This window comes from Protopterus annectens, chromosome 1.part1 (assembly GCF_019279795.1).
Source record: "Protopterus annectens isolate FY-2018-M chromosome 1.part1, PAN1.0, whole genome shotgun sequence".
Classification (NCBI taxonomy): domain Eukaryota; kingdom Metazoa; phylum Chordata; order Ceratodontiformes; family Protopteridae; genus Protopterus; species Protopterus annectens.
The window spans coordinates 1850117140-1850129832 of record NC_056726.1 but is presented as its reverse complement, the minus strand read 5'-3'; the positions used below and the strand labels follow the sequence as shown (position 1 = coordinate 1850129832).

General features: G+C 40.0%; 1 protein-coding gene across 3 annotated transcripts in view; it reads left to right on the top strand.

Moving 5' to 3' along the window:
* The window catches only part of DAAM2 (dishevelled associated activator of morphogenesis 2), a 3932565-nt gene that overhangs the window by 2835848 nt on the left and 1084024 nt on the right, over positions 1-12693 (top strand). The window lies entirely within an intron of this gene.

Here is a 12693-nt window from a genome sequence, read left to right as displayed (position 1 = left end):
CCCTGGCTGCTTTCCAAAGCTCAGAATCCCCTCCTCTGACTCTCTGTGATAGGGGATTTTCAAAGCCTCTCGCATCAGGGGAAGCCTAACCCTTGTCACAGAAAATCAGTTTAAACTTTTACTGGCAGCTGTAGAACTCACACAGTTGAATTTTGTCAGTAATATATATATATATATATATATATATGTGTATAAATACATATTTGTGTGTGTGTGTTTTAACTTTTTTAATGTTCTTGCTGTTTACTACTGCTTCTACTTGGTCTGGGAATTCTAGCTTACTACAGTATACGGAATACTGCTTTTATGCAGTTTTGGGGCTTTTCTAAAGTGTTTATGACTTGTACGAAAAAACAGAAGTTTTGCGGTGTCAGTTGAACACTAAGGACTGCCTTGTATATGTAGAGCAGGGTGCCAGGAAGCTTGTTGTTTCTGTTGTTTGTCTGTTTGTTTTGAAGTTATACAGGAAAATATTCAAATTTGTCATTTTTTTCTTCTTTTTTTATACAGTGGATATAAAAAGTGTATACACTCCTGTTAAAATGCCAGGTTTTTGTGATATAAAAACACGAGACCACAATAAATCGTTTCAAAACTTTTCCCACCTTTAATTTGACCCATAACCTGTACAATTCAATTGAAAAACTAACAAATCTGTTAGGGGAAAACAAAAAATAAAAAAATGTACAGTAAGCTGGTTGCATTGGTGTGCACACCCTTAAACTAATACTTTGTTGAAGCATCTTTTGATTTAATTAGAGCATTTAGTCTTCTTGGATACACACCTGCCATCAATTAAAGAGACTCCGATTAACCCCAAATAAAGTTCAGCTGTCCTAGTAGGATTTTCGTGACATTTACTCAGTTGCCTGCTACAGCAAAAGCCATGGTTCGCAGAGAGCTTGCAAAGCATCAAAGGGATCTCATTGTTGAAAGGTATCAGGAGAAGGGTACAAAAAAATTTCCACAGCATTGGATATACCATGGAACGCAGTGAAAACAGTCATCAAAAAGTGGAGAAAATATTGGACAACAGTGATGTTGCAAAGAACTGGATGTTCCTCCAAAATTGATGAAAAGACAAGATGAAAACTGGTTAGGGAGGCTGCCAAGAAACCTACAGCAACACTGAAGGAGCCGCAGGAATTTCTAGAAAGTACTGGTTATGTACTACATGTGACAACAATCTCCCATATTCTCCATATGTCTGGACTAGGGTTGCAAGATTGAAGCCTTTTGTTACACAGAAAAACATCCAGGCCCAGCTAAAATTTGCAAAACAATACATTGTCTCCCAAAAGCATGTGGGAAAATGTGTTATGGTCTGATGAGACCAAGGTTTAACTTTTTGGCCACAATTCCAGCAGGTACATTTGGCACAAAAACAACACTTTGCATCAGCAAAAGAACACCATCCCCACAGTGAAGCATGGTGGTGGGAGTATCATGCTTTGGGGTTGCTTTTCTTCAGCTGGAACTGGGGCTTTAGTCAAGGTGTAAGGAATTATGAACAGTTCCAAATACCAGTCACTTTTGGCCCAAAACCTTCAGGCGTCTGCTAGAAAGCTGAAGATGAAGAGGAATTTCGCCTTTCAGCACGACAGTGACCCCAAGCATACACCCAAATCAACAAAAGAATGGCTTCACCAGAAGAAAATTGCCACTCAGAACAATGATGAGTAGGGGAAGTTCACTGATGCCTTGGCCAAATTTTCTGTAGTAGTATAAAAACTACCTTGGGTCTCCCCTGAAAACAGCCAACCAGCCTAGTGGGACTGACCTGGTCAACAAAGGATGAAATGAAAAAATAAAAATAAATTAAACTAGTAAATATATATGAAAAAAAGAATTACATCACAAAAATATGATGGTAAAATTTACCTCAGTAGCTACAAGAGAAAACCCTTCATGAGACTATCCATCCATAAAACATGCAAACTTCCTAAAGTCATATTTATAGAAACCTAGGAAATGTATTGAAGTCAGTGGAAAATATTACTCTAACATAAAACACACAAGGAAAAAAAAAACAAATAAATAACATACATGGGGAGGTCTGGTTTCTCTGATATATGAAATACTTGTAGGATTAGGGAACTTAGTTTGTGACGCTCATAATGGAACTCATTCTAAAACATGCAGTACAAGATTTTTCGTATATAGCACACTGTGGGTAAATTTTGGATTAGTTAACTTACCTGGTTATCAAATGAATTGATAGTGGACCAAATGATACTTAGATCTGAAGTAGTTTACTTCATTTGATCTTCAACCTGTGGGAATACGGATCCGTATTTGATCAGAGCCAGCAAAGATTAGTAGCAACAGCTATGAGCTCCAGACTCCTCCCCTTACCAATAATACACCTCCCTTGCCTTCCATCCCCAGATCTCGTTTGCCGCGATTTGTGAAAGAATCGTGTCTCTGGAGCTCCAGTTAGCTGGGTAGTTTTCTTGGATTGTAAGTTGAATAATTTTGTTTTATTAGCTGTTTAAGATTAGTGTAGGTACCCTTTCTCCCCTCCCATCGCTTTGGCGTTATGTGTAGGCTTGTAGTAGTTATTAGATAGTGTAGTTTGTCTGTGTGCCCCTCCTCCCCCCTTCTAGTCAGTTTAGTGTATGGTGAATGGGTGTGTGCTAAAGTTTTAAGTGGAAAGTTTTTCTTTTCTTTCCATAGCATGGCTGAAAAGTTTGTTTTTAAGCTCTGCACAGAGTATGGCCATAAGCTCTCCCCAGTGGATGACCACACACTGTGTGTACTGTGTTTAGGTGTGGCCCACCTTAATGCTGACTGTGCCATCTGTGCGGGGTTCAACCCCCAGGGTTTGAAAGACAGAAAGGCCAAGCTGGCCCTCAAGGGGCTTCTTTCTGCCACTGATCATTCCTCCTCGTCCTCGGCTTTAGTCACGGCGGCTGCTGTGGCTGCCTCTGCCACTTTTCTGCCTCTGGCCTTCTTTCCCTCCCAGGCTGGGACTCAAACTCCTGCTTCTAGGCCTGTGGTAGCAGAGCAGAGGAGAGGTAGAGAGCGAGAGAGAGAGTCGAAGATGAAAGTGAAGAGGAAGAGGTCTCTGGACCTCAGCCTATTTTTACTCCTCTTTTCCTTTGTCTCTAATACTCTGATGAATGTCCATCCCAAAATCCATTCTTTGTCAAATTCAAATGTGCATTTGTATGCAAACATTGCTATTCATTCTCTAAACCTCATTATATAATTCAGTACTCTTTGCTTTTGTTTATATCTGCGAAGATATTTACATTCCCTGTTAATATGGATAAAGCAGCCATTCTGTTAATATGTAGAGCAGCTATTACTTCCACATATTATACATGCAATTATTTTGAATGTGTTTCCAGTTGGCTTGCACACTAATGTCTGGCAGGCTGATCTTGTATGTAGTTATTTCATCTTGTCTGTATCTGAGCATGTTACATTTTCCAGACTTTTCAATTCAATAAAACACCCTGAACAAACAAAGAACTAGAACTAGATATTGCTTTAAACCCCCAGTCCCTTTTAGCGTGCAGCAAACACACAAAACTGAGTGTATGATCAAAAAGGGAGTTTACCCCTCCATATAGGGGCGGTTGCCTGAAATCAGCAGTTCACATATAAACATTACATATTCTAAACTGTATTTTAGAGCCTGCCTTCCCACTTACATATATTGATATATGTCCCTATCCTATCCCTCTTCCCTCCCAGCTGTCAAAATCTACTGGCATGTTCACAGTAAACTAGCCTGTCAAAATCTACTGGCATGCTCACAGTAAACTGTAATTTTTAGCCTTAAGAAAAAGCACAATTGCTATCCTTAAATAAATAAACTGAGTTGTGCAGTATTATATTTAATGCATTAAAGTACTAAGTACTGAGACTGCTGGGGAGCCAGTTGTTTGCATAACTGTTCAGTTCCCACAGTTTCGGACTTTTCCATTTCCTTTTTAAATGCTGATTATAACATTCCTAGTTCATTTCACTCAGAACACACTGTTCAGACCTTTGCTGATTAATTGCTTACACCCACAGATTGATTCTCTCCAACTAAAAGCATTTTCTAATGAAAAAAAGCTATTAACTTTGCAAATACAAGAAAGAAAGACACCAGTAGATTTCACTCTGAACATAAATACTGGTCATACCTCTCAACGCTAATTGTTTGCACCTGTTTGTTATTTTTTTTATCAAAAGGAAAATGTGGCAGTGAAAAAAAGAAACAGCTAATAAATTTGCAAATGCAACAATGAGCAGTCAGTTGTTCATGCATTTCATCATTTCTCTTATTTTGCAATCCTGTTTGCTTAATGAATCTCGTCTGTAGTTTTAACTGAGATTATTAGTCTAGACATCCACCTCTGTAAAACAACAGAAAATATTATATTGTAATTCACACACAATATGATCGATACACTTTTAAACCCCCTCCCCCCCACACACACACACACATACACATATCTCTGGATCACAACATTATATTACTTTTGACTTACTTTTTCCAGCTATTTTTGTCTTGTTTCATTGTAAAGCCTGGATTCATTACAGTTAAGAAAAAACATTCTCTTACTTTAATATCACCAGCATAAACAGCAGTCACTGATAAAATTCCCCCAACCCACATTTGAAATACTTCTATATACTATACAGAACTGTTGTATAATATAATATATAATTTAGTTCATATTATTGTTATTATCATTGCTGTTATTATTATTGTGCAAACATTAGTAAGAAAGTAATTCTTTAGTACAGTTACTTCTTGTTTCTCTTTATTGTCCATTGAAATATTAATGACATAACATGGGGTTTATGCTTTAGATTCCTCACTCCAGTTTAACACAGTCAAAAAATGTCCAGTATTTTTTCACTACTTCAACTTGCAGAAGCACATTTCACATGTCTAAACTATATGTAATTACATCTAGTGAGAATGAAGCTTTAGAGTTCAATTATTTGGTCACTAATTTTATATTGTTGCTGGACTTCCTTCTGATCACCTCAACCTCCCAACATTGGTTTCTGGTTCAAGTCCAAGCCACTCTTTATTCTTTTATCCATCTCCTGGGCTTTTTTTCTTTCACTCAAGCTTTTTGCTTTGAAACTGTAGAAATTTTTTCTCTGGTCATTTCTGTTTGTGGACTTTGTTATTGTTAGAAAAATGAGAAACAGAATCCCCTTGAACTTGCTGGCTCTTTCTTTATTAACTAAACTTTTTATTTCCTCCTTAGCCTGTTCTGCAACCAAAAATCTCTTTGATCCTTCAGGAAAAAATATTCTGAAGACAGCTAGGTATAAGAACTTGAATTCCATACCTGTCTTTAGACATCCCCTGATTGCCAGGATAAACTTGCTTATCTTTTGCCTGGTGAATATTCATTTTCCACAATTTTAATACTTTCCTTCATGACACAGTTTTGTTAGGAATTTTTGTTTGTATGATTGCGTCTTTATAAATATAGGTTTTTGCTGCTTTCTCATGGTCAGATTTGGGGCATACACGTAATGTGCACTCTTAATTTAACAAATTCTGATGAAGCACACCATTCCAGTTACTTATTTGTACTTTCATAAAGTCAGTGCAATGTATTCATATCAGTTTCTCTGGTTTTTATTGTGTGGTCTGTCTTCTAACTCTAGTATTTTTTAAGCATTTCTTCAGAAGCATCATATTCAGTCTTTCCTTCTTTTTGGCTTCTGATTTCTGCAGTTGTTTCAGCTCACATATATAAGCCACTGAAAGCTTATTCTATTCTTTCCAACTTTTTGTCATTTGACTTTATATATTCCTCCAATGTCTCACAATACCACTGAGTACATTTAAGCTATTTTCACTACTTTATGTTGTTCCATATGCAAAAAAATGAACATTGAATATATTTTTATTAAATGGTTGCAAGCTTCATCCCAGCCAGAGCGATTTATTTTTCCTTCTGGTTGTTTTTCCCTTACTTTCTCTGAATTTTTAGATGCTGGCTTCCAGGTATTGTAATTATTAACCAGTAACTAAACCTACCCAGAATAACTTTTGCTGACTTTTTTAACAATGTCTGTCTGGGAGAACATTAATCAACTTGTGCAGTCCTAGGAATCTACTCAAATGATGTCCTTCTGTAGATCGCTGTTTCAGTAGCCATAATTGTATAGAACATATCCTGCCAAGGATATGGGACATCTGTAAGCCTACAAATCATTGGGCTTCTTCCTCCTACACCACGTATCTGCACTTAGCATGAGAGTAATCATTGGGCTTCTTCCTCATACACCACGTATCTGCACTTAGCATGAGAGTAGGTGCTGGTATAAGAAGGATTTACAGGAACATCAAACATTACAAGTTTCTTGCCTCATGTGTGTTAATGCAGGCTTCTCATTAGTTTAGCTGTGTGAGTATTGGTGGTTGGCTTCAGCTACAGTTTGGACAGATAAGTATCTCCATTGGTGAACTTTCTTTTTCTATGGAAAAGTTTTTGTGAAAACTGTATCTGTCAGGAGGATAAATGCTGTTGTGGTTGAGAGATTCTTCACAAGGATGGCCATACCTGCTGACTTTTTGTGTAGGGTAAGAACACCAAGCAAGGTCTTGTCAGATTTACCTTTTTTTTTACTCCTAAAACTGTAAGACGTTTACTAAATTCTCTTAAATGTTTCTTGAGAATAAGACCTTTAGAGATTTGGTATGTGCAGCCGTGGCAACAAACTACCTCTCAGCAGATTGCCCTCCATTGCAGAAGAAAAAGACAATAGTGAAAAAAGTTTCTGAAGAATACCTCAACTTCCCTGTTTTTTTGTGTGGTTTGTGTCTGACATTTCCATAGAGGACAGATCTGCAGCTGTTGGACTGTCAGCCTGGCATTTCAGTTATCTGTGGTTTGATCCCTCAAGAGGCAGCTAAAGTCCAGGATTTAGGTATATGCTTTCAGACTATACATCAGGATGTTTTGACCAAGAAGGGAAATCCAAGCTGAAGGGGGTGTTCGTCAAATGTTAGTGAGGGAGAATGTCATTGGGTCTGTGATGGAAGTCCAGTCTTTGGATTCTACCCCAAGACCATAAGGTTGTAGTCTTCTAAAAAGAGGACACAGAAGACATTTTTGTCTCCTTCTTCCACCCCGTTTGCAAATGCTTCCCATGAAGACTGGCATGATTTTGCACAAGGCCTTTTTAAGGCAATCCAATCTATATCCACCCTTCTCTTCCAATTCCTTCCCTAGTTAAAAGAAAGAGATCCCCCCGTTCCTCTGAAAAAGAGGATCATTCTGAGTCACATTTTGAGGTTCTGGACTGTGCCTCACAGTTCTCTTCCCCTATTTCTTTTGAGTCTGAATCTGAAGACGCATTCTCTTCAGACTTCTCCAATAAAGAAATAAACTTCGGGGATACAGTTTGTAAAATGAAATATTTTTCTTCAAATGGGTTAAAGGGGTGTGAGAATCTCAGATGTGATATTCTGGCTTATTGAGTATAGATTTCAGAAAGCCAGTATGCACCCCACACACACACAAATTGTCTTAGGAGCCTTAGCAGATACTTTGCTTTTGCCTTTGTTTCCCCAGATTCAACTCAATCCCTTGCACCCAAGAAACCTGATAGATTTTATAGGGTGCCTAACACATATACATTCCAGTATGAAATGCTGTGGCAGATCCTGCTTTTCTTTCTTTTGTTGGGGATAAATCTACTAAGGCTTTCTCTGCTTCTAAGCCAGTTCTGTTGATCGGGATAGACGTTGTAAGGCTTTCTCTGCTTCTAATCTTGTACCAATGACAAAGACAGTTGATAGATTTGGAAATAAGGTTTATAAATCTTCCATGCTGGCATTTAGAGCAATCAGTTGCCAAATTCATGTGTCCAAGTGTAAACTATGTTTTTGCTAATGTGCAGGAAACCTTATCTTCCTTACCTAACTCAGACACTGAATCTTCTACTTTGGCTTGTTAAACTCTGCCTCACAGGGCACTGTGCATTCTATTAAGTGTGTTTATGATGCAATGTATGCTATATCTAAGGTTGCTTCTATAGGTAGAATAATGTGCTGGAATGTTTGGGTAAGATTACATAGTTTCCCTGAGGTTGATAGGTCTCGAGATACTGAAGGCACCTCTTGGTAGGAACCATTTTTCTGGGAGTTCTTCAGCAGATGAATTAAAGAAATTGGAAAAAAATGGGAAGGTTGATGCAATGAGGCAAACAACTCATTTTGTCTCCTGTTCTGAAATACAAAGGTATTACCATTCTTCCTCTGTGCCTTTTTTTTCAAAAGCCTTTTAAATCCCCTCACAAAACCCTTCCAAACAACAATACAGGCAACAAATGGCAAGGATATTCAAAAGGGAAAGGAGACAGATCCCAAGCACCATCCTTTCAAAAGAAACTCAGTGACCACTTGGGCTTCTCTTCCTGTCCCTCCTAATCCTGTTCATGCTTCCCCAATTGCCAGCAATCTGTCCTGATGCCTTCATATGTGAAAGAGAGAACTTCAGTTGCCTGGATTCTAAAAATAATCCAGAATGTTTACAGACTACAGTGGGCATCCCTTCCATCACAGTTGGACATCCCTCTCCTCTAAAACATAAATCCTTCTCTTCCTCAAATCCTGTCATTCTTACTTTCCCAGAGTGATAGAACCGGTCCCTCCATTCCAAAAGGTTGTATTTAGGAATGTTTTTGGTTCCCCAGAAATGAAGGCATATAACAGACCTACACTGGACTTGTCAAAGCTAAACATTTTACTTTTGGTCCCAATGTTCAAGAGGCTGACTTTATACACTTTTATTTTTCTTCTTCTGTTTCCTGGGGCCTTTCTGATCATGCTATACTTATACTATACAAAGATACCAACCTCCACATCCCAATTCACAAAAATAATGTGTTACCTAAGATTCTTTGCCATGGTTCTGCACTTTCTTTTCACATCTTTGTCTTTTAGTCTTTCGACTCTCCAAGAATTTTCACAAAGTGTCTGGCCCCAGTCATAGCCTTTTGCAGATTTCAAGACATTTATGTTTTCTGATTTTGGATGATGGCCTCATTTCAGCCCCATCCATCCAACATATCCTGGCAGCTCTTCAGTTCACTTGTTATCTTTTCAGTATCCTGGGTTTCAAACTAATCTTGAAAAAAGTCTTGTTTCACCCATCTCATAGATTAGTGTTTCTAGGATATCTCCTAGATACCTTTCTGTCCACTGCCTACCTCCCTTCAAACAAATTGTCATCTTCCCAGCTTCACTTGAATCTGGCCTGTCAATATATGCCCACAGCAAGAGAGCTGCTTAGAATTCCAGGTTAAATGCCTATTTCCATTCTAATGGTCTCATTTGCTAGACTACACATGAAAAAAATTTAGTGGTACCTCAAATCAGTCTGTATCCAGCATTTTCATACCTTAAATTTTCCAATTCTAGTGCTCATTCTCATCAAAAAGAAATTCTGATGGTGTGCAAAATTAGGTCTTGCTAAATCCAGGCCTCCCATTTTCTCACCCACCTCCTTCTCAGTCAGTCATGACAGACTGTTTGGAGTTTGCATGGAAGTAGGTTGTCAAGTTATCAAGTTCCAGGGTATGGTGGAGCCTTATTTCAAGAAAAAAATTCATATAACTGTCAAGATGATGATGGCTCTAATGAAAGCTGTCAAAGCTTTACATCAGCTGTGGACACTCTGACCCACTTTAGTGGTAATAGAAAATACGACTATGATGTTGTATTTAAACAAATGAAGGGAGAACAGAAAAGTATCCCTTGTGCAAGCTAACCATGATTCCCTGAGAGATGGCAGTATAGAACAGCCTCACTCTATAGGCAACATGCATTTCCTCAGTGCTGAACACTATTGCAGACACTTACCAACTCCTTCACTCAAAGCTTTCTGGAATTCATAAATTCCAGTGCCTGGATAAACTTATCCACACCCCCACCAGGGGCAACAATATCCTAGACCTAGTCATTACCAACACGAGTGACCAGTGTTCCACACCTGGTCAACTCCTCGTTGTTCAGATCTGACCATAAGGTAATCACCCTAGATATCCGCATCCCGCCCCCACCCACCATTAAGGAAACCACGGTAAAAATTGTCTCCAAAGCCAACTTCATGCTTCTTAAGACAGAAGTGGTGAACTTCATGACACCTATGCAGATGGACAGTACAGTTACGACAGCTGAATCATACACAAATGCACTCTATAGGCACTTACATGAGTGTATGGAGCGTGCTATCCCAAACAGAACCAAGATGCTATCCTCAAAAAAAAGAAAGACAATCTGGTGGTCCCCTGCCATAAGAAGGAAGAAACTGTTGCAAAAGAGAGTAAAATCCCATGCGTGGAGGAGCTCCCTGGTCAGCCTCAGTAAGAAGCTGAGATCCCTTATAAGATCCTCCAAAGCTAGGTATGAAAACAAAATCGCCACTGATTCTAAGGGCAACCACAAAGCATTCTAAAGCTATGTCAAGAATCTCAATGGCAACATCCAGATCTGCTCTGAGTTACAGCACAATGGCACGAAAATTACAGAACCAACTGATATTGCCAACATCCTGGCAGATAGGTACAGTGCTAACTTTACCCCCCCTCTCACCCCCTAAAGGGCCCATATCTATACAGAAGGAATGCAGAGTCCTTGTAATCACATCTATGCAGGTAAAAGCTGCACTCTCTAAAAGCAAAAACACAGCATCCATGGGACCGGACAACATCCCAGGCTGCGTTTTACATGAACTTCAGAACAAACTGGCTCCCCACCTAAGCACCATGTTCAATCATAGTCTCACATCAGGCTTTGTGCCCACTGAATGGCGCACAGCAACAGTTATCCCACTCCACAAAGGGGGCGCCACCACTAATCCTGGGAACTATCACCCTATTAGCCTAATGAGCCTGGTCTGCAAGGCCATGGAACGTATCATCATGGAACTCATAAACAAAGACATTGGTAACCTCCAAACACTGTACCCCACCCAGTTCGGGTTTGTGAAAGGCAGATCATGCCTTCTGAACCTGATCGACTTCTTTGAGGCAGTCACCAAAGCCATAGATGAGGGTAAGGTGGTTCACACAGCCTATCTTGACCTCGCCAAGGCTTTCGACACCATCCCCCATTCTGGAATTATAGCTAAACTCACTAAACTAGGTATAAATCCCTACGTCACAAGATGGGTTGCCAACTGGCTGACTGACAGAACTCACACTGTAAAAGTTGCAGACTCCAAATCGGACTTCAAACCCGTGACAAGTGGATTACCACAGGGTTCAGACCTGGGACCTCTCCTGTGTGGTATCTACTTCTCTGAAGTACAGGCTAACACGGAAGGCCTCTGGCTAAAGAAGTTCACAGATGACTGCAAACGAGGAGCCATAGTTGAGTCTCCAAATGATGTGGACATCCTACAGAAGGGCCTCACTGAAACAGATGCCTGGTGTCAGAGGCATGGCCTCAAACTCAATGCCAAAAAGTGCATTGTCATCCTCTTAGGTAAAAACTCTGTACCCATGAACTACCACATAAACGGCAGTCTACTCAACACCGAATGTGTGATAAGAGACCTTGGGACCCAGGTGGACAGTAGTCTCTCCTTTGATAATCATATCACCACAGTAGTCAGGAAATCCTTCTGTGTGGCACACCTCATCACAAAAGGGTTCTCATCCAGGAAAAAAAAGAGGTCATTGTTCCCCTCTGCTTGGCACTCATTAGACCCATGATAGCGTACAACGCCCCTTTTGGAATGTACCTCACATGACATCTGCAGCAGCTGGAAAGGCCACAGAAGTACCTCATGAAGAGGATTACTGGCCTCAAACAGATGCCCTACACTGACCGTCTCAAAAAACTCCAGCTTTACTCTGTAGCATATCGCCTACTCCAGGGAGATCTCTGCCTAACATATAAAGCTATGTTAAACCCAGAGCTGCTGGACATGCTACACCTAAAGAAATCCCAATCCCTCTGAGCTGCACGCTCTAGGGACCTAAACCTTGTCACCACAATAAACAGGACATGCTGGAGGGATAGACTCCTGTCCCAGAGACTTCCTGTACTCTGGAAAAAGCTACCCATCTATGTCAAGCAAAGTTCCTCATTAGCACTCTTCAAGAAAAATCTTGATGAGTGGATGGGAAATTGGAAATACACCCTGGGGATCACTTCTGTGGCTTTGCTCGACAGGGGCACAGGAAATTAACTTTCTTGGGTGGTGTAAGCCAGGGAACCTTGTTGGCTAGGCTTACTTAGGCCCTTGGGCTGATAGACTAGGACCTACCTATGAACCTATAAGATCTAGAATAAACCCTGTTGAATGGATGTTACACCCAGAGGTCTGCTGGGAAATTGTTTACTTGTGGGGAATTCCCGAAGTAGATCTGTTTACCTGTTATCTCAAGCTAGTACTAAGCCAGTTCTGCTTCAAGACAGTGTTGCATAAAGCAAAGGTGAGTAAGGCACTGACCAAATTGTAATAACAGTAGATCTTCTGGGAGAGATCACTGTAACAGTAGTCTTGATCAGCTGTACTGCCATCCCAATGAAGAACTGTGGTGTGCTTTCGTCAGCTTTCTGTAGTGCCGTGGTTGGTATGCAAAGTACCTAATATTTCCAGAGCTGCAAGAAGCTGTCTTCTGTTCTTCAAACTTTTTCTGGCCCTCTTAGGTGTGTATGGTGAACTGCTGTCCTTTATATGGAAAAAATATGCAGAAAAGTAACTG